At 35.8% G+C, this 22,166-nt stretch overlaps 1 protein-coding gene and 1 long non-coding RNA gene across 6 annotated transcripts in view; one reads left to right on the forward strand and one right to left on the reverse strand.

Annotated features, from left to right (window-relative positions):
- LOC100744200 overlaps nucleotides 1-22,166 on the reverse strand; it is a 213,429-nt gene that overhangs the window by 181,423 nt on the left and 9,840 nt on the right. The gene's annotated exons all lie outside the window — the stretch shown is intronic.
- On the forward strand, nucleotides 7,940-19,987 carry LOC117151200. The gene is made up of 3 exons (XR_004460956.1): nucleotides 7,940-8,215; nucleotides 9,330-9,334; nucleotides 19,976-19,987. It is a non-coding gene; the product is annotated as an uncharacterized LOC117151200 (long non-coding RNA).

Genomic DNA, 22,166 nt, shown 5'->3' on the forward strand with positions numbered 1-22,166 from the left:
AACTTTCATGATTTTTCTCACTCCTTTAAACTGAATCATCGCTACTAAAAAAAAATGTCTTGCATCTGTTAATGGTATCGTCATTCTGTAAAAAGTTAATCAAAATCGGTGTTTTTTAATTTTAATTTTAATTTTAATTTCCATAGACCGCGGAACCAGCCTTGCGCCGGCCCTGCCCTTCTGTATCAACTTTCGTCTCTGCAGTTACAGGTTAGCATCTTCGCCACGTGTCTCAGCACAAGCGTGCTTCGTCAACTAGTTTCTGCGACTATTTCTATATTCGCGACGAACGCCAGAGCATGTTCTGAGTATCTGAAAGAATCTGTAGCGGCACATGCGTCTTAGGGCGTTTCGATTCGAAGACACCTCACGTAGTTGTTTTGCCACTACGATTAAGAGGATTAACACTGTACGACGCACATAATGTAACAAACAAACTCTGGACAAAGCAATTTCGCTGCTACGTGCAACCTACGACCGGCGACAAGTTCGAACCTTTCGGTACGCCCCTCGACCAGTATAAATAGACGACCATGTCCTCCAGACATAGTGAGTAATGCGAATGAATATCAGTATCGAGTCAGTAAGTATAACGAATCAATCTAACGAATCAGCATAACGATTAGTATCAGTACCGCAGCATTGCGTAATCACATAACGAATATTATCAAGCGAGCAATGCCCGCGATTAATTTTGTATTCTACAGTTTAAAATACCTGTAAATATAGTTAATTAAATCAACTCGTCTCGTTATTACTTTAACCAACAGCACGTCACACCGTCTACCACATATCGACCAGACATTTGCGGGATGCTCTCAGAGCATTCGGATGTTCGATTTCCGATGGCAACGATCGTCAAACGGCGAACAGGTGCTCTATACTTTCGTTTTACTGGACTTTGCTAAAGTAAGCAGAGTTGCTTTAAACGCAGCGTAACACAGATTGTTGTCTGCGAGCGAGAAATGGTACCACGCGAGTTGCATCCGTTTTAAATTCCATTAGCAGAAGGAACAAGCAGAAGGAAAATTCTCTGAAAGCTGGCGCGCAACTGGTACATTTGTCATTGTCGTCCGGGGGCCTAGTAGCTTCGTTGTCGCTGTAAATGTTTGTTCATGCTGGACAAACTGGGTCGAACGAGTAACAACGCCGTCGAAATTCTCCGCGGAATTACCAACTGTTCCGCTCTTTCTCCTTTTCCTATTTTTTTTCTGTACGCCGCCTGTACGAAGAAGCTTCGACGGACATCGTGACCGTGGTAGGGTAACGTGGACAAAGAGAATTCGGCCCATGCCGCGAGCTGGCTCCATGCCGAGGAAACCGTGGAACGCGGCATACAATTTCGATCCAACGATCACGGCCAGAATGCATCACAACGAGCACCGTGTGCAGCGCGTCGTTCCTCTACATCATACGTCGAGTTCCTGTGATAGGGGCGCGTTAGCCTCCGGATGATGAGATGCCGAGGGAAATACGGATTGATATTCGAGTAAAATCCTCTTCGGAGATATCCGGACGTGTAATATTTCAGGGAAACTTTACAGCACTCTGCGTCTCCTATATTTCTTACTTTCCTGCCAGGTTCTTATTTTTTTGTTCTTTTTTATTTCTTTAGCGACACGACGTACAAACAAGACAAATTTACGAGCTCATGATTTACAGCAGGTATCTCTTTGTAGGTTTTTACGTCATTCAGAAATGTTATTCTGTTTATGAAATTTGAAAAGAATCGATTAGAAAAGGGTTGGCTAAGAAGAAGGTAGACAAAGTTCCGCGTAGATCTTGCAGCAGCTTCGTATCGAATTTTGTCTAATTAGAAATAATACAACGAATTAGTGAGATCTTCTGTAGGTTTCTACATTGCTGAGAAATGTGATTCCATTTATGAAATTTGAAAAGAAGCGATTAGAGACAGAATTGGCTAAGAAGAAGGTAGAAAAAGTGCCGCGTAGATCTTGCAGCAGCTTCGTATCGAATTTTGTTTAATTAGAAATAATACAACGAATTAATGAGATCCTCTGTAGGTTTCTACATTGCTGAGAAATGTCATTCCATTTATGAAATTTGAAAAGAATCGATTAGAAAAAGAGTTGGCTAAGAAGAAGGTAGAAAAAGTACCGCGTAGATCTTGCAGCAGCTTCGTATCGAATTTTGTTTAATTAGAAATAATACAACGAATTAATGAGATCCTCTGTAGGTTTCTACATTGCTGAGAAATGTCATTTCATTTATGAAATTTGAGAAGAATCGATTAGAAAAGGGTTGGCTAAGAAGAAGGTAGGAAAAGTTCTGCGTCAATTTTGCAGCAACTTCGTATCGAATTTTGTTTAATTAGAAATAATACAACGAATTAATGAGATCCTCTGTAGGTTTCTACATTGCTGAGAAATGTCATTTCATTTATGAAATTTGAGAAGAATCGATTAGAAAAGGGTTGACTAAGAAGAAGGTAGGAAAAGTTCTGCGTCAATTTTGCAGCAGCTTCGTATCGAATTTTGTTTAATCAGAAATAATACAACGAATTAGTGAGATCTTCTGTAGGTTTCTACATTGCTGAGAAATGTCATTCCATTTATGAAATTTGAAAAGAAGCGATTAGAGACAGAATTAGCTAAGAAGAAGGTAGAAAAAGTTCCGCGTAGATCTTGCAGCAGCTTCGTATCGAATTTTGTTTAATTAGAAATAATACAACGAATTAGTGAGATCTTCTGTAGGTTTCTACATTGCTGAGAAATGTCATTCCATTTATGAAATTTGAAAAGAATCGATTAGAAAAGGGTTGACTAAGAAGAAGGTAGGAAAAGTTCTGCGTCAATTTTGCAGCAACTTCGTATCGAATTTTGTTTAATTAGAAATAATACAACGAATTAATGAGATCCTCTGTAGGTTTCTACATTGCTGAGAAATGTGATTCCATTTATGAAATTTCAAAGCAATCGATCAATGGATTTAAAAAAAGATAGGAAAAGTTCTGCGTAAATTTTATTATTTAATATAACGCATTAATAAAAAACAAGCGATTAAATTGAATTCGTCTGGACCAACTACGAGTGCAGAAAGCGAGATGAATACACTTGACGATTTACAGGAGGTATTTCCCAGTGGATTTTCATATCGTTGAAAAGTGTCGTTCCATTTACGAAATTTGAAAACAATCGATCAATGGACTGAGAAAAAGATGGGAAAAGTTCTGCGTCAATTTTGTAGCAGTTTCATGTTCAATAAACAATATAACGTATTAATAAAAAACAAGCGATTAAATCGAATTCATCTGGACCAACTTCGAGCGCAGAAAGCGAGATGAATACACTTGACAATTTACAGGAGGTATTTCCCAGTGGATCTCAATATCGTTGAAAAGTGTCGTTCCATTTACGAAATTTGAAAAGAATCGATCAATAAATTCAGAATAAGGTAGGCAAAGTTTTACGTAAATGTAAATTTTGTAGGAGATCCATATTCAATTTTGTTTACAATGAAACAATAATTAGTCCATTTGTAAAATGCTTAAAAAATCGACCGATCAATTTGGACCAAAAAGATTGCAAAAGTTGTCCATATTCGATAATTCTCGTTAATTCACACATTTTGATCCATCATCGAACGTTTCAAAATCAATGAATAAATTCTATCGATCGGCAAAAAGAACTATAAGATAGCGTTACAACAAGATAACAAGACTAGTCTCGTAGAATATTTTGTCCAAAAATCCAATTTCTTTTCTCTTTTAGGCAAACGCTCTAGTCGGCTTTCCTGCAGTATCCTTGAACCCTTGCCTCGTTATTAAGTAAGCAATTTTCAGCTAAAACATCAAAATGTAAAGTCACGCGAGGCACCGTGAATTATCTCGGATACTTCGTGTCTATTTGTATCGTCCGCAGGAAAATGCCGAGCAACGTGGATAATTTTACCTTCACTTGTTCCTATTTAGCGTTTCAAATTATTTTTATCAAGAAACAAAATGGTTTCCTTGATGACAATTATATACCAGAATCTCACAGTGCGGAGTCGGCGTATTATAAATTGACAAAATGTGGACATTAATTGCGTTATCTCGTGTTATCGCGAGACAGGGAAATTTCTTTCGCGGTTTAAATAGTCGAAGCTTATTTCTACGTATGAAAAATAATTGATATCTTTCAAGTTATCTCTCAATCTTACTTCCAAATTCGTTTACTTATTTATTATTTATGTCATATATCGCTCCTCAACAGTGACGGTGCTATAAATAAACAAAGTCGATTTTATTTTTCTGTATATCATAAACCTCATAGGTCACAGTTCTCTCAGCGCGCAAAATAGCATATTTCTACCTTAATTTCACGTTAATTTTACACAACGGAATAGATAGAACGAAGAGACGAATAAAATGAAAGAAGCACAAAATTATTTAACCTTCAAGCGTGTAATATTGAGTACAAACAACGAGATTTTGGAAAACTTCAGGTGTCGTTAATTTTACACAGAATAAATAGAATGAAGAGATAAAATAAAACAAGCATAAAATTATTTAATCTTCAAGCGTGTAATATCGAGTACAAATAACGAGATTTTGGAAAACTACAAGTGTCGTTAATTTTACACAACAGAATTTTACACAGAATAAATAGAATGGATAGACGAATAAAATAAAACAAGCATAAAATTATTTAATCTTCAAGCGTGTAATAATCAGTACAACTAACGAGATTTTGAAAAACTACAGGTGTCAAATAACGAAGAAGCTTCTGTTCTTTCTCTTCTTGTTAGTAATAGTTAGTAGTAGTGTAGTAGTAGTAGTTTAATCTTCAAGTGTGTAATATTGAGTACAAATAACGAGATTTTGAAAAACTACAGGTGTCAAATAACGAAGAAGCTTCTGTTCTTTCTCTTCTTGTTAGTAATAGCGTAGTAGTAATACTAATGTCATAGTTGGTAAAGAAAAATACCACGAAATAAAAGAGGAACATTTCATTCATCAAAATAATGAATTTCATATGCAATTACCGATCTGATCTGAATTGATCTGACCGATACGTATTTTTATATCGATATTAACTGAAGCTGTGGTTATTCAAACACTGTTATTCTTCGCTAAAGAAATTGTAATTAACCAGGTTTTCTTCAGGAAATGCGAATGAAGTCGACGCCACGAACGCAGCGTGTGATGTTTTCTGAAATAGATCGTGGACCTCCCAGAAACACATTTACGTATATAGATCGCCATAACGTGCCTCCATAAAATACTAAAGTCACGTCTAAGGAAGAAAACAACATCTTGAAATGTAAATATTTCTTTCTCCCTCTGATACACGTACCATAGCATAGGGATACTTCTATAAGAGTCGTTTAATTTCTGTCGAATTTTTATTCTGATTTTATTTAAAACATCTGCATAGGCAACGAGATACAAGTGGAAGAGTATCATGGACCAATAATCATAGCAGCCGTTTAGCTGACGCTTATTATCTCGGATTAAAACGATTTCTAACTCAGCAGACGTAACTTTCATTTCCAAACGACGTTTCCTAAAAACAGAATATTAGAGAAAGAATATTATAAAATGCGATATTACGAAGAACGTTGGAAGAAATGAACAATGCAGGGACGCAATTAGCAGTGAAACGAGATACGCGAGTAGCATAATCACACAAACGATATACGATGTTTTTGCTTCTGGAATAAAGAAGTGAAAAAATTACTACATATTTTCATGAAACAAATTTAGACAGCTAAATTCATTTCTCTTTGAAATCCATCAATGAATCCAAATCGCTAGAAACGTGAAATCTGCACGGTATATTTCTTTTATGACGCAAACGTGGAATAAGAAATGATTTAAATTATTATTAAAATGATTATGATATAACGATATAATATAATATAATAATAATATTAAATTATTATTTAAATGATCTAAATAATACGCTCCCTAAAGGGGTAAAACTGGAGTAACAACTTTTTTTAAAACATCTCATATCCCACGAGTAGCTGTAGTTGTGCGCTCATTAAAAATTCACTAGAAATCAGCACCAAAAATAAACAAACGCGTGTTTCAGCGTTTTTCGAAATTCAACCCTTAATGGGGACAAAAGGGGGTAAGTTGTTTAGTCAAAGGAAAACCGTGTCTCTATATCGGTTAAAGCTGGTGATTTAGGATGCGGCAAATAAGCTGGTCGTTAGAAATAAATGATCTCGTGTTGGAGCGTTTTTCGAAATTCAAGTCCTAAAGGAGCGTTCAAACAGAGAGCGATAAACATAAATTCGAGGGTTGTGAGGACGAAGGCGCGGCCGGACAGCTAGTACATTTATGTTCCTCTTATTTTCTATCTAGAAGTTGGAATAACAGTTGAAAAACCTGAAAAGAAAACAAAGAAATGTTGTTTACACTTCGTTAAACCTGGGCGCTTCGAAGATGCGGGTTTTTTCCAAATCGATGCTTCTTTTTTGAATTTCGAAGCAGTTTGAACAAAGCGAAGACAAAGTGTATGCTTCTTGCTATTAATTCGAACGGTCAAAGTGCAATAATCTGTACTTTATTTTGAAAAATTTCTCAATTAGCTCGGTACTTTCACGATCGTTATCTTTAATTACATTGTTCAACAAATCTTATCTTGCAACTTTCAGTAGACGTTTCTTCTAAACTTTTGCGAGCTAAACGCGAATCTGTAAACCCTGTTTTCTCTTAGAAGCCACGCTTGGCAAAAGAATTAGTTTTGAAAGCAAAATCGTAAATTTTCAACTATGAACATGTCTATGCTATGTCTGCTGTTATAGCAATAGCTGTAGTTGAGTTAAACGATGTGAAAAAATCGATAACACAACACACAACGGTGAAGATTCGGAATATATCGATGGACACACTGGAAGTTGGTCATTGGGATTGGTCTACTTTCGAATGGATGGCTAAACATCAGCTGAAAATAGAAACGCACGGTGCAGAATATCTAATGAACCGTGAAACACAAAAGCGAGATTGCTCCTAATCTCAGGCCAATCAGACGAACTGGGAATTTAACCGCTGCCAATCGCGTTTAGACGAACTAGCAAATTGGCAAGTTAATAATTAAAGCGGCCCTTTACTATTAGTGGAACGTCCACTGAATTTGCATTATCCGTTAAAATTGTAGTTAACAATATGCGTAGATCTCTGATTGGTAGCTTGAAATTCAAATAACCGCAGAGGCAAACAATTTCCCAAATAAGGAAGTTTTATGTAATGAGTTTCAACAATTACAAATACTAATTTTCTATCTCCTCACTCTTTTGTCTTTGCCTTTGTATCCTATCGTTATTTTGTATCTGCATAACCCATTTGCATCCAAGCGCTGATTATTACGCGCGCTGCGACTGCTTTTTATTTCAGTCGCTAAGTATTCTTCAGATGTGAGAGATCACGTTTGACCCGTTTGTCAGCATCTCGCCTATATCGGTTTATTATTTTCTAAACAAGTCTTACTTTTCTTGTGAAAATCTTTTCAACTGTCACTATGAGCAAGTACTGTCAGTCTTAATTAAATTTAACACATTCAAATTTTAAAAACTATTCTAATTTTATAATGTAAACTAAAATTTAGTTGCCCCAATGGATTAAACGTACTCGAAGGGAAATGGTCTTTAAATGCCATATTCGAGATGTACGATTATGTATTGACCATTTTAAAGAATTCCACGAGAAATAATATGATTTAATTTCCATTTTAATCTAAATAATTTCTTTTTAAATAAATAATTTTTACTTTTTTCCTCTGTTATGAAGAATGTAAGATGCAATGTTTGCGAAGTAACATTGTCTACCAATCGTTTTGAACAGTAAATTTTCGATAAACTCCATGAAGAATTCGGAACCAGTCGTCAGTTGAACGCCGCTGATGCCTTCAACTGTCCTGTTAAGTAGGGCCATGATGCAAATGGGAAAATTTTATATTTAGATATTATATATTATCTTTCAAAAATCAATCTTTTCCTGTTGTTATATAACTATAATAATAATAATAATAATAATAATAAAGCACAGATTCCTGTATCTGCAATTTTTTAAGGGGGTGTCCTGAATTAGAATGTTCTAAAACAGCGTCTTTTTGTGATTTTTTTTAGAAAGGAAAGAAAGAAATGAAGTTATTGAATTTTGAGGTATGGTTTTATATATATTTAACGAATACAAAAAAATTTTTTTTAAAGTAAAAAAGAAAATTACAACAGATTTCTAAGCCTATTTCATGGGCTGCAGTTTTCAGTCGACGTGAAAGATCCACCTCGTAATTCTTGACCGAAACAAAACACCAAAAAAAAAAAAATTAAATTATTATATATTTTTCTTCTCGATGAACTAAAAAAAAAGGGCAGGAAATAGTGTGAAATTAAAAATTTTAGCGGGTTCAAAGAAAAAATGTGCTTTGTAAAAAAAAAAATAAACTTTAAGGTGCTATAACAATTATTTAAATAAACTTTTTGGCGAACTTTTTTAGTCATCGAGGAGAAAAATATATAATAATTTAATCCTTTTTTGGAAATTTGGAATTGAAAATTGCAGCCCGTGAAATAGGCTTAGAAATCTGTTATAATTTTTTTTTTTAATTTTTTTGTATTCATTAAATATATGTAAAACCATATCTCAACATTCAATAACTTCATTTCTTCCTTTCTCTTCTAGAAAAAAATCACAAAAAGACGCTGTTTTAGAATATTCTAATTCAGGACACTTCTTAATCATATCCTATTGTATGAAAAATAAAACAGCGTTTGTAATGTACGTACATACTATCCACCTTACTATACCTCGTTCGTGTATCGCGTTGATTCAAATTTTAACGCAACGGCTTCTACCAGTTGAACGTTAAACACGACGATGTGTGTGATTGAAAGGACGGATGTTGGCAGCAGGACGCGGTTTGCCAAAGAAAAAGAAGACACGCGTCATGTGTTCCCTCGTGCGGACAGTTTTATAACAAAAGCCGCCTGGAAATCTGTATAAACCTCGCGTTTTCCACGATGAATCACGCCTCTGCGCTTACACGTGAACCAATCAACGGTAAGAATATAATATTTCATTAACAATCGTTTATTCATCTTAACAATTCTAATCGCATCATCCATCGTGGGGTTTCTTTGAGACTTAGCGAACACTGACCTCCACTTAGAATTTAAACGAAAATTAATTTCCCCTCGACGGCTTCCTTCCACAAAATTTTGCAAATAGCTGATTATCTTTGCTCTTTCGTATCCACGTGTTTATCGGTGAATATTTAGATCATTATTGTTTTATTATTATTATAATATTATATTATATATTGTTATTAATATTATTAGATTATACTAAAACATTATTGTTGCTAAGTATGCCAGCAGAGATTCAGTTTTCTCGTTACTGTCTCTCTCCTTTTTTCTTTCTCTCGCTAAAATCCCTTTTCGAACATTTTCATTTTATAAGCGCAAAGATCAAACGTTTTATCCACGCAGCGTTTTTCGCGATATTCGGCAAAGTATACGTACAGTTGGCGTTAAGCGTGTAGAGCCGAACGTTTCGATAGACGAAACGGACAGACGTGTGCATTTGATGGAAATCGCAGTCTATTTTCGCTGGCGGCCACGGATTTGATGCATGGACATGGAAATAAATTGCGTTCGATCGCGGCTAAATTTCATTTCGTACCATCGACACCAGATCCTTCGCAATTTCCGCCCTCTGTCCCCGGCATTTCGCGTAATTAACGGTAACAGCAGATATAAAAATTCAACTGCCTGAAACGCTGTCTGCGTTGTTGGGAATAAGCTCGAACGATAATTATTGGCGCGCATTCCGTGAATCGGTATAGAACTCTGGCTTAATTTTAGCGTTCGCTGGTATGTTGATTCTTGAAAATATTGGCGCCCACTCCTTGTTTCTCTCTCTCTCTCTCTCCCTCTCTCTCTCTCTCTCTTTCTCTCTCTTTCTCGAAACGCGTACCTTCGAATTCCAGCTAAACGTTAGGTGGAGAGACGAGAATTTAGTTGAAGGAACCAAACGACACTTGCGAGCTCGTGTAACGTGATATTCAGAAGTTTTCCGAACTAACTATCAGTCTACGCCGCTTCCAGCGAATACAGTCGTATGTTCGTGGCTACTTTTCGTTACTAATAAATGTCCTGCGACTATACTGCTCTTAGTGTGAATGTCTAACTTTGATCGGAAACGTAGATTCGCCCCTTCGATTATTAGATATAAAATTCTGCTAATTTCAATCTTTCTCGATACAAAACTACAGGTTTCGTAGAATTTTTTTTGAAACATATGCGAGACATCTTTTGTTACTTGTGATAAGGATTGAACTAACATGGAAATATACGTGGAACACTCTTTGTAACTTAAAAAAGATAATTGAATATGCGAGACATTTTTTATAATTTCTAGTAAAAATTACAATTTTTGTAGAGTATTCGAATATTACCAAAAAAGGGTAAAAGTTAATCGTAAAAGTTGCAGAATTTTAGAAACTCTAGCTCGCCGGAGGAACATGAAAAGCGCTAAGACTTTCAGGAAACATAAAAAACGATGGAAAAATTATATTTCATCAAGTATTTTTTTCTTCTTACATAAAGCTTTTCACTTTGTTTATAAAATCATTCGCGTCTTCTCTCCATAATTTTCAATTAATTCTTGAATGAATGCTTTCTCCGTCCTTTTCTGTCGAAATCTTTTTCCGAGGCCACTCAGAGGCACTGCACTGCTGGTTGACAATCGTACGGATCAACTCGAACGAAGGAACACGTCGACATGGTCGTTTACTGATAGCCAAGCTTTCACCGGTTCAAAACGAAGGGTTCGGCGCCAGCCAGTACCCAGGCTTCGTAATTGATCCATTTGATGATTACGTAAAAGAAGAGCAAGCGATTGATCGTGCAAACGATCTCGAAGACGTTGTTCTCGGCGGGCACACCGAACAGCAGGTTGCGAAGAGCAGGCGCCTCGACTAGCAACGCTTGCCTCCATATCTCGTGATCGAAAATCGTATCGTTCGTTTCGATCGTGATTTTCGTTTCGGCAATCTGGGTCCTGGGGATCGGCGCGTTATGGCAACTTTTCAGCTTCCGTATCCAACCGTCGACCGTCTCGAAAATCGAATGCACCTCGCCCATGATTATTCGCGGTCACGAAGCGATAATTCGTCGAAAAGCTATCATCGGCACAGCCGACGAATAACTGAATCCGTGTGGTTCATCGCTGCGCAGCGATCCCTCGTGCGAATGCCAACTTTGATGTACTTTCGGTTATCTAACCGCTCTACAAGCGTCATCGGTTAAAAGTGCCTGGCACATTGCGAAACATCGGTTGTATACATCGGTGCACGATACGGCGGATCTAACGTTCAATTAGCGTTAGAACGTTTGCTTACAAAGCGGCTGTCTGTTTTCATCGACTGAATGGCGAGGCTTATGGAGGATCGAAGCTGCGAGCGTACGATCGGTTCGATTAATTCTCCTAAATACGATCGTGCTAATACACCGCGCTTCGACTTTATCCTTCCTTTGTTGTTACGTAGACTGATACCATGGTTCGTGTACTCTTTGCTTAGGGTGTTTATTAGGACGTTGAAACAGCATAAGATATCGTGTAACTAAGATTAGAAGTCACTTCGAAGATATTAGGTTATCCGAAAAGTGTCTTTCTTTTACAAACACGTCTTTTACAACGATGTATCTTTACACAGACATGAAACCTAATCTGTCGAACGTTGTGATCTTTATATAGCGGCACTCGACAGCAAAACTTTCCAATGGTTTCTGTCCCTTGTCTTGGTACACAAAGACACTAACAGTGGTTAGAGCAGCCGATTACGAACGTTCAAGACCAGGTTCGAATCCCGGCACTCACAGTCCGGCTTCTTACAAAATTCCTAACTGAGAAGATGACAACCCTGATGAAGACAAAAATTTCATACACCGGCGGTACCTATCACGATCTTATCCACCTCATTTATTTTGATAGAACAAAATGGATCATACGTAATTCGATAAAATAATATAAAACGGAAAATGTCGTGCATCCATTATCTCCTTATAAAACGAAAGAAACATGTACAGAGAAGTACGCACAAGCGAACGTGGAATTTAATTTCTCGAATTTAATTTTTTAAAATCTATAGGATTTACGTATATGGAATAAAATAAAATAATAAAATATACGGCTGAGCGGCAGGTCGTATTACACCAATTCGGCGTATGTTTCCAGTCGTGCACGCGTGCAGATACAAGGCACAGAGTAAGCGAGTCACGCGTGAATGTCACCGTGTAGATTCATAAGATATGGGAGACGTCGCTCGTTGATCGCTGTTACACTAACGCAATTCCTATTCGAATATGCGTGCGCTATTCTGCGTACGAGCATTATTTATATATTGCTGCGTGTTATTAGACAAGAACGCAAGAGATGTCTATGCAGCGTTCTCTTTCTATTCCTACGTCGCTTCTTCAACTCGCTCGTGCGTTCTATCTTTACATCTGTACGAACACACGAGCGAGCTGCCACGTCCTATTTACCTGTCTACTACAACGACACGGCGTTTTTCGTGCGCACCGGCGTTTTTTCGAGTCACCGCGCCGTATCGCGTCGCTCCCTGTAATTCGCTAACATTGTCGTTCTCAGATTTTGACGTTAACGAATTTACTTTGGGCGGTCGATCACCCGGCGAGGTTGATGCTCCGACGACGTCAACAGTCGATGTCAGACTGGAGCGGAGTCAACCGGCTGCTTTGCGACAGCCAAAACATCACGAGATACTGACTCGAATTGCCAACGATATTCGCAACAAGCATTCGATTTCGTACCTTAGAAACACGGACTATCAGTGGCTCGATGCGCGTTAAAAACTACTCTTATCGCGTCTTGAAGTCGCTGTCGATAGCGTTGACACTTTGGTCATATGACCGGCCACGGTTTCTCCTGTGACGTCACGGTGGTCATTGGTGATCGGAGCGCTTGAACTTCTTACAGTTGCAAAAATTGAATAAAAATTGACAGTTAGGGTATTTTGAATATAATCGATAGATAGAAGATACTTTGAAATAAAAAGTGCCCCATTGAACAATTAAACATTTTTATTAGAACATCAATAAAAAAAAGAAAACAACTCTTGCATCTAACGGTGTTGCATCGTATTAAAGCACTTTAAACATAAATGTGGCTCATCAATACAATCTGGAGAATAGGTGGTCATCTTTTTGGTCCGATTCTTATCAATTTTTGATCCTAACCGTTTAACGTTCTTTTTATAGCACCCTCTGCAAAATTTCCGTGCCAAACACGCTTGTCCTTCTTTCTTCTGCATTTCGTGTCGCAATCTTTGTCGAATAAGTATATTTGACGGCTCTGGTGAATGGCACTGTGTAAGGTGCGTTGTGAGTGCCATTCTAAAATCTGATACCTTGATTTTTGTTGTTGTTGCTTGTTTATAGAGTATCATCGCGTTTGAAATTGATGTATTTAATAATAACTCTAAAGCTAATTTTATATACCACTTGAGGGTTCTTTTATGTGGTGCAGAATATGCTATCATTTGATCTGATAAATCTACAGCACATTTTCCTCTGTTGTAATCTACCACTACCATTCGTTTATCACAAACATAATTTTTCTTGCGGATCTCTACCATTTCAGCCGAATGTTTTGTCGAAATCATAAAAATAATCATAATACTGTTTACTAATATATTCTACACGTTCCAACAATATATTCTGGACGTTTTGCTTGTTTGGACGTTTGAATGGTTTGTTGAAATAAACGAAGCCTTGTTATAATATGTCGCTATCAACTGTTACCAAGGCATCCGGTGCATTGGGGAAGAATGTTGTCTTACATTATCAATTTATTATAATTTTGCCATTATATACTTTGAATAATAAAAATACTCCCGTGGTGTCCTGAGCGAAGCATGTAATTTCGACATAGCAGTCAAAGTGTTAATACGTGTTCGCATGTGTATCGAATGTAATTGTAATGACACGTCTGATGTGTAATCGAATGTAAGTTCACATAAAATTGGGACTGTAATGAATAAGCGATATCGATGTGATTTAACCCTTTCGCTTCAACAGTCCAGTCCGTCGAAGTACTGTCACTGAATGGAAACGCGCGCCAGAAATACGCACAGTGTGCGTGCTTGCTGTATATACGTTTTCCTAAGTCTTAAATAACAATAATTCTTGTAAGAACCGTATATGAAATACCGTTTCACTGTCAATGGATTTAATAGATCTTTTAGCATGAAACAGTATACGATCGTTTGGATGTTTGAAATATATTGCGTGAAACGCTTTGATGTTGTTTGAACAATGATTAACTTCAAGAAGTGATTAATCCAATATATCAATAAAATCAACAGATAGTGTTCTGCTGATAACGAAAAAATATATTATTGACTACAGATAGCACTTGTATATGCATCATTTGGATGCCGGATCCAGGAGTCATAGCGTGGTCGCTGCCTATAAGCGGCGCCGAAGCGAAAGGGTTAAACGTTGAAATATCGAACTTCTATTGGCTCCTCTAATACGCATTTTCCTTAATTTTAAGTCTCAAATTTCAGCGCAATATTTTCGCAAACAGAACGCAGAGACGCATCGATGGATGGATGAGTGGATCGAATATATTAGCTACGTAAACTGCGTGTTTACCTCGCGTAGAGAAACACGGAAACTTCGTATGGATGTCATGAATACATTTGCGAAATACTTCTCGTAACGAATTCCATTGAACAGTTTGCACGTGCATATCGTAGGAGGAACAAGCGATCGGTCGAATCGCAGGAAAAAACATTTTTTAGAAATGACAGAAACATCTGTCATTGATTTAAATCGCCGGTCAATACATACTAATTTGCTCTGTTTATTTCCAACAACTACGTTGTTTGCTGAAACTTCGGACTCCATCCGATATAACCTTGTGTGCATCAACAAATACGTGACGATCGTAGATCGTCGATCGACGAACGCTGATTCATTCACTATCGTTCATTTTCATTTAACAATATTCTGATACATTGGTATTGTAATATATTATATGACTATTGTACAAATATTATACTATGCTGAATATGTACTTTATAAAGAGTAAGCGTTCTTGACTATATTTCCTCATTTTACGTATGTAAGAGGAGCTTGAGATGGGTATAATTAAAATTAATTATACTGATCGAGGTACTCGGAAGAAAAATGATATCGCGTGTGGTCATAAAGTCACCTTATTGTGGAAATTTATAAGAGAATTTTCTAGACAAACGCGGGTCTTGCGTATAATGTGCTACGCTTGTAGCATTTTTACGAAAAACTATATTCGTACAATTTTTCCATACAGCCTTCCAATTACTTCGTATTGCGATATTAAAGGAATAAATATTCATTTTCTAAATATTATTTTCCATAGATTATAACGTCTAATATATATTAACGATACAATTAATCACTTTTATATTAAATTTTATGTTTTTATATACTATAATCAACTGTAAAACAATTTACATATAAACAGTACTTTATAACGAGGCACATGCATGAAACATTTGACACTGAAGATCTTGTCTAAAAATATATCCGCCAAATTAGTATGCTTTTCTAATAAAAACAAACACACAAAAACTGTATAACTATGCGAATAACATATTATCTTTTTGCTACAGAAGAATCTCGTCGTAATAATATTTTTATCACGGACGATTCGATAATTTAGCCACGATTGTATTACTGAAATGAAAATCCTTCTCTGTCGTAAATCTTTCTCCAAAAGATGTAATACTCTAAGACAATTACTTTTAATACATCCAGATTTCCTCTTCATAGATACTACATAAAAGATGAAGAACCATAATAAACCCTTAAATACTGCGATAAAAGGGAGGATAAAGCTACCTTATTCTCAAAACATTAAGAGAATCGTTTTCTTACTTGCCGAGGAAAAGCTTTCCCGATAGAGGTCTTATTTCAAAGTAACGACAAGACCGAACCGATGGCCCATTTTCACCTGTCTTAAATCAGTTCGGTTCGAGCATAGCCGTTATAATTGAGGTCGATAAGAGCTTCTCCAACGAAAGATCTATAAAAGCGGTATTATGTACTTACAAGAAGAGCTACTACCCAACATTTTCTAATATTTCTCCAATATAGCGTGTCTCATAAGTAATACACGCAAATGCAAAGTATTTTTAGCAGAACAAAGGACGCAGATATGTTAAGGAAGTAATTAAAGTTTAAACTGTCTTACTTCGGACACGATTCCAGTTTACGTGAATTTAATATTGTTTTCCTCGTAGTTACGAAATGGAACTTATTTGTATTATACTTTTCCATCGCTATGTTATATTTTGCAGTGAATTTATACGAACTCTTGAGTATCGAACATGGCATGAATTAAGTACCTTTTGAAAATACTGACAAAGAAACTTTGCATCTGTGCATTGTTAACGATATACAGGGTGGTTGGTAGCTGGTGATACAAGCGTAAAGGGGGTGATTCTACGCGAAAAAAGAAGTCGAAAATATAGAATAACAATTTTTCGTTCGAGGCTTTGTTTTCGAGAAAATCGACTTTGAATTTTCGCTCGGTACGCCTGCACTTTATCACGTCTCGTTTTAATGGACCTCACTGTAGATCGTTGTCTCGATGGAAAAATTAAAACCAGTTACCAACCACCCTGTATATATGACGTGCCCATAAGAGATACTCTTGATGTTCAACAAAAAAGGTTTATTAAACTATTAACAATCAACAGTCAACAATTTACGATCAACAATTAACGATTAACTATCAACAACAATTAACGATTAACGATTAACAATCAAGAGTTAATAATCACGTATCTCGAATTGTGTTTGTTTTGCTATGACCTTTGCTAAACATTTCGCACTTTTCGGCGAAAGAACCGTAGGGATATCGATGGTACATTAGGCATGTCGGACTTACGCTTTGAAAGTATAGCGCTTTGTGTCGCATGGTCGAGTGTCGCCACATATACAATGTGAAAATGGAATGAAAATTATGCTGAAATATAACAAGGTTAGCCTTTGATAGATGTAAGAATGCTGACATTTAAATCGGTAGCAGTATTTTCATGGATAGAGAAAATTAAAGTAAGCCTTGCGTGAGAAAATTTCTGCATAATTCTTTGTTTAAAACTTCATACTGTTTTATCAGTCGTTGTTATCTTACACGATGAAACGCAAACATAGGTAATAGGATTAAATCATTCGATTAACAGGTTCTTATAAAAAAGAGAAAAAAACAGATAGAGGACATGAAATCGTTTTTCTCTGGCGTAGCGAAGGATGTTAATAAAAGATCAACATTAGGTTAGGCGAAGCGATGAAACATCTTGAAACTTGATTCCTTCTATTTTCCTTAACACAAAGACGAACATAGTGATTCACTCTTTGAAGAAATTTTAATTTAAGTGCTGACTGCGCGCTTCTGAAAATTCAACCACTTGGTTAATCGCTCGAGTTCTGCCTACCCAAAAATAAAATCTTTTTAATTAGAAAAAAAAAAAAAATACTACGTGAAACATATAAAAGGACAAACGTATAAACGCAACTAAAAAGTGAATTACCTGGAAGGTTTCTATCTGTAAAAAATGTATGGCATGAAATTATGAGTTTTTAATAGGTTTATTAATTATAACTTTTTATTTTCCGCTTTTATTACGTTTTTCACATTTCAATAAAGCTGCAAAAGTTTTCAATATAACGCAAACTGCTACAAATATCACATTACTAACACGATACTAAACTTTCCAACTAGACTTTTAAATCAATTTATTAATCTGGATTTCGGCATTGCTCTTCCTAACTGCAAGTGTAATTCGTTTAATAGCTTTTACGTTAGCCGCGAGCCGTGTTTTACTTTTTTTTCGCACAATAGCCCACCTTTCGCTCGCCAACTCAAATTTTCCCACAGCGTTTGGAAACTGTTAAATGGCACGAACGAGAGCAGACAGCTGCTTGGTTAATTAAAATTCCTACCACATGTACAACTTTTGTTTGCGTATCAAACAATAAAGCATTGTCGAGCAAGCGTTAATGAAAGCACGAGAATATTGTATACTGTAGGAAAGACCTTTTAATAAAACTTTACCGATAAAGGCGCTAAGATATCGCGCTGTAGAAAATATCTTTTAATAAGAAATTACAAAGATACAAATCACATGGCTCTTGTGACATACGAAAGTATGCGTTTGTGCACTTATCATAGAAGGCTTTTATGACCGCATTACGCGTATTATACGAAAAGTTTTTCAAATTTCGTTGTAAAATTTGCTCTATTCAGGTATAGAAGTTCTAACTTACTGCAATACAAAATTAGTATACAGATTGAACATACGTAATATACTTATGAGAAGTTTCTGTAAGTGTTGTAATACTCAGTCGGATTACTGTAAAGTGTATACTGACGGATAAATCGTTTAGGTCATTGAACCGGGTCATTCCTATAAATAAAAGGGCCAACAGGGCGCATCTAGTCTCTCGAATGTTCCTAAAATAGCGAGAATGTCGTCGGGACAAAATGGAACGTCTTTTGACTCGTCGTTGCGAGTTGCAGAAAAGAATCTCGTACGAAGATTATTTAAATTCGTTCCTCTAATAATTTAGATCCTATTGATAAAAATCAGTTTATGATATCGTAACGTTTAATTTACAATCTTTTTTCATTCAAATTATTAAATTCTGTTTTTTAACGCTATGGTTATAAAAGAGAATTTCGAAGATTAATTTGATCATCCATTTATCCTTTTATTATTTATTATTTTTTCTCTCCATTTATCCTTTTATCTAAATCTCGTAATTTTGTGAAGTTCGAAGAAATTTAAGTACGAAACTTGTATCACTATGACGAATGTATACAATTTTAATTATGAAGGATAATATTAATTACAGTATTAATTGTGAAAGAGAGAATAAGACAGATGTTTAATCGTAAAGAGCGTCATTTTTTTAAAAATAGAAATCTTTTTAGTGTCTGTGATTTGTATGTTTGAGCAGACTCTGAGAAAACAGTGCGTAATTTATCTTATTTATATTTTCCAATAATATTGAATTTGCGCTATTTTTATGTATTATTTCCATACATGAAAGGTGACTATCAGCAATGCTGAGAATATTTTTCCTTGTCGTCAGTCAACACTGATTGCAAAATTAAACAGAAATAGTTAACTGATAATTATATTCAATATTATATAATAATTATATAAAATATGAAATAAGTACAACAGAAGATATTATATAATATTTTATATTGTATATAATATTGAATACAATTATTTTTTAATTATTTCTCTATTTAATTTTGCAATTACCGTTAAATGACGATTATATAAAATATTATACAACAATGTTATCACGTTTTAAAACTATAGACTTATGTCAATGGCTATTTACCTAAAACCTGGTATCTTTCCCTTATTTCTACTGATGCCCTAGGCCTAAACCACATTATATTAACAAATTTCTTTAGATATACATCAGTATAACATCAATTCTTGATCTCATTCAAACCAGCAGGACATTAGTTACGCGATTAATGCTCCAATGTCAACTCTGTCACCTTCATTTCTGCCTGGATAAAGTACACCAACTATTTTCCTTCTTAAATGTCCCCTGCGATCACCATTTCTGAGGAATTCCATTCTTCTTCTCTCGCTCTACACGGTTCGGTCGTGGGCAATCACTTAAAAGTTTAAAGTTCTCTATTTCTTTGCGTATTACACAGTCGACGAAACTCAGTCATTTAATTTCAGTGTATTTGCACCATCACATCGACCCACGTCTCGTGCCTTGCGGGCTGATCTTAATTGAGCTATAACTCTGTTACACACGATTTAGAAATAATTAAACAAAAGTATTATTATTTAATCGAATCTATGCCTCTGGCGCGCAATTTTTGCCAAAGTTTAATCGACTATAGCATGAAAAATTGCCAGCAACTATACTAAAACAGTACGGTTGCTAAATATTCCTAAATGCCTATTAACAGGAGAAAAAGTTTGGCCAAGAACTACTAGCCCGGTTTTCTCTTTCACAACCAAACAAATATATTCAGCATATGTTCCCGATAGGAACTGGTTTCTAAAGCTTGTCAAAGCGATCTTTGGCTCGCATCCGATCTTTTTTCAGTAAATTGTCCTCTTACGGCCGCGTTCAATCTGCAGGGTCCAGGCCTTGACCTTAACTTTTAAAATTACTCCCACGTAGGGAGAATTGCACGTTTTAAGCCTTTGAAAGAGGTGGCTGTAGCATGTGTTTATACGTGTATAACCCTTAGTCGTTGCCTCTGTGAATAAAGCTCGCTCTAAATACAACAACGCTGGTTCAGGGCTGCGAACGAAATGTTTGTTACCTCAAGGTTATCAAATGATATCAGCAGACAAGGTCAAGGATGATCCAGGCAAGAAATATCTGGCCTGACTCGTCACACGTAAGAGATACGATTCTAAGTCAGTACATATCCTGGCTTTCGTTATCGAGGCTTCATCGAATCCTTAGTCACGCTCCTTCCTTATCCTTAGTCAAATTTAATTGATGAATAACGACGTTGCGTGAAAGTTCAACAGGTTACGATGGAGAAGTTTACCGAGCACAAACGCATCAGTCATTGAACGTTCTTTCGGATTTAAATGTTGTATCGTTGAAATGAAAAATTAATTTTATTAGTTGTATACTCGTGTACTCGTTTCTGTTAACAAAATAGCTTTCGTGCTGTATCGTAATTAACGAGAAAATGCGGATATTTTAGAAGACTAATTTGTTGGCGAACATTTTTGCATATCTATATTCTTAAATCTCTCCCTTCCTAACTAATTGTCGATCTGCTTATCTATGTTCTTAAAGGAGGAATTAAGATATTATTGCATGGTAGATAATCAGAGTAAATTTGCAACAGCTAGAATTTCGGTGAAAATGAATTTTTCGAAATATCAGCTACTTACGTCTTGATTGCATTTAATTAAGCATCTAATTAAGCACGTCTCGAAGGGATAAGGGGTTACACAATAAAAGAGAGGTGATTTTGTATTTAGATAATTAAAGGAAACCAAAAACCGGGTCTGTTATTTTCTGCAAGTAAAGTTTGACGACGAAAACGAGAATTATTTGATTTATCAAAGGTCTAATTTATTAAATTAAACTACTGAATTAAATTACTTTGCCAAAAATTTGCTCTGCATCGTATTCTTTGTTTCAACGTCATAAATAAATCAATATTACACCACGTATTCTATATTTAAATTTTAAACGTTGCAAAAATTTTGTGACTCCCGTTTCTCATTTATCGTCCTGCTCCATTTAACAACCAATACGCGAATTAAAAAGTGAACTTGCAATCTTCTAAACCGAATGCTTCATTATTAGGCAGTTAGTTGGAATATCGGAACTCATTACGACATCATTACTTATACAGGGTGGTTGGTAGCTGATGGTACAAGCGGAAAAGGGGTGATTCTACGCGAAAAAAGAAGTCGAAAATATGGAATAAAATTTTTTTTTTAGTGCACGCGTACCGAGCGAAAATTCAAAGTCGATTTTCTCGAAAACAAAGCCTCAAACGAAAAATTGTTATTCTATATTTTCGACTTCTTTTTTCGCGTAGAATCACCCCCTTTACGCTTGTATCATCAGCTACCAACCACCCTGTATATTGCCGTATTCCGACGTTTACTTAGATTAACGCAATATACTTGAATCAAGTAAGTTACGTATTTTTAGAAATTAAAATTCGCTTCTCGAAATTGTCCTTTTCCCAAATGATTATAAGAAAGATAAAAAGAGAGAGGAGAATAAATTAACCCTTTGTACTCCTATGTCGAGCGTGACTCTACATCAGTTTTTTATCTCAGGAGCTCCTTTTTTTGTGAAACGTGCGAAAGAAAGCCAGGATTGCATCCTGGAAATTGTTTCAAGATATATCATACACTTAAAAATTACAAAATACAACGACAGTGTGAATAAAACTGGCGTTTAAGTGAATTTGTTTCTTCCTTTATTTCTTTAAATTGTCTTATTTTTTAGTTAAGGTAAATTTCAAATAAAACACTTAAAAGCGTTGGCAGCTGCTGATATCGAAATTGAAATAAAATTCCAAGTGCAAAGGGTTAATATTTCGCTGCAAGGAGAATCTACCTAACGTTCGCATGTCAGAATTTCGTTTTTGCTAATGGATTTCAGCTTTATCC

The sequence above is a fragment of the Bombus impatiens genome, unplaced genomic scaffold, assembly GCF_000188095.3.
Source record: "Bombus impatiens unplaced genomic scaffold, BIMP_2.2 scf_0109, whole genome shotgun sequence".
Taxonomy (NCBI): Eukaryota; Metazoa; Arthropoda; class Insecta; order Hymenoptera; family Apidae; genus Bombus; species Bombus impatiens.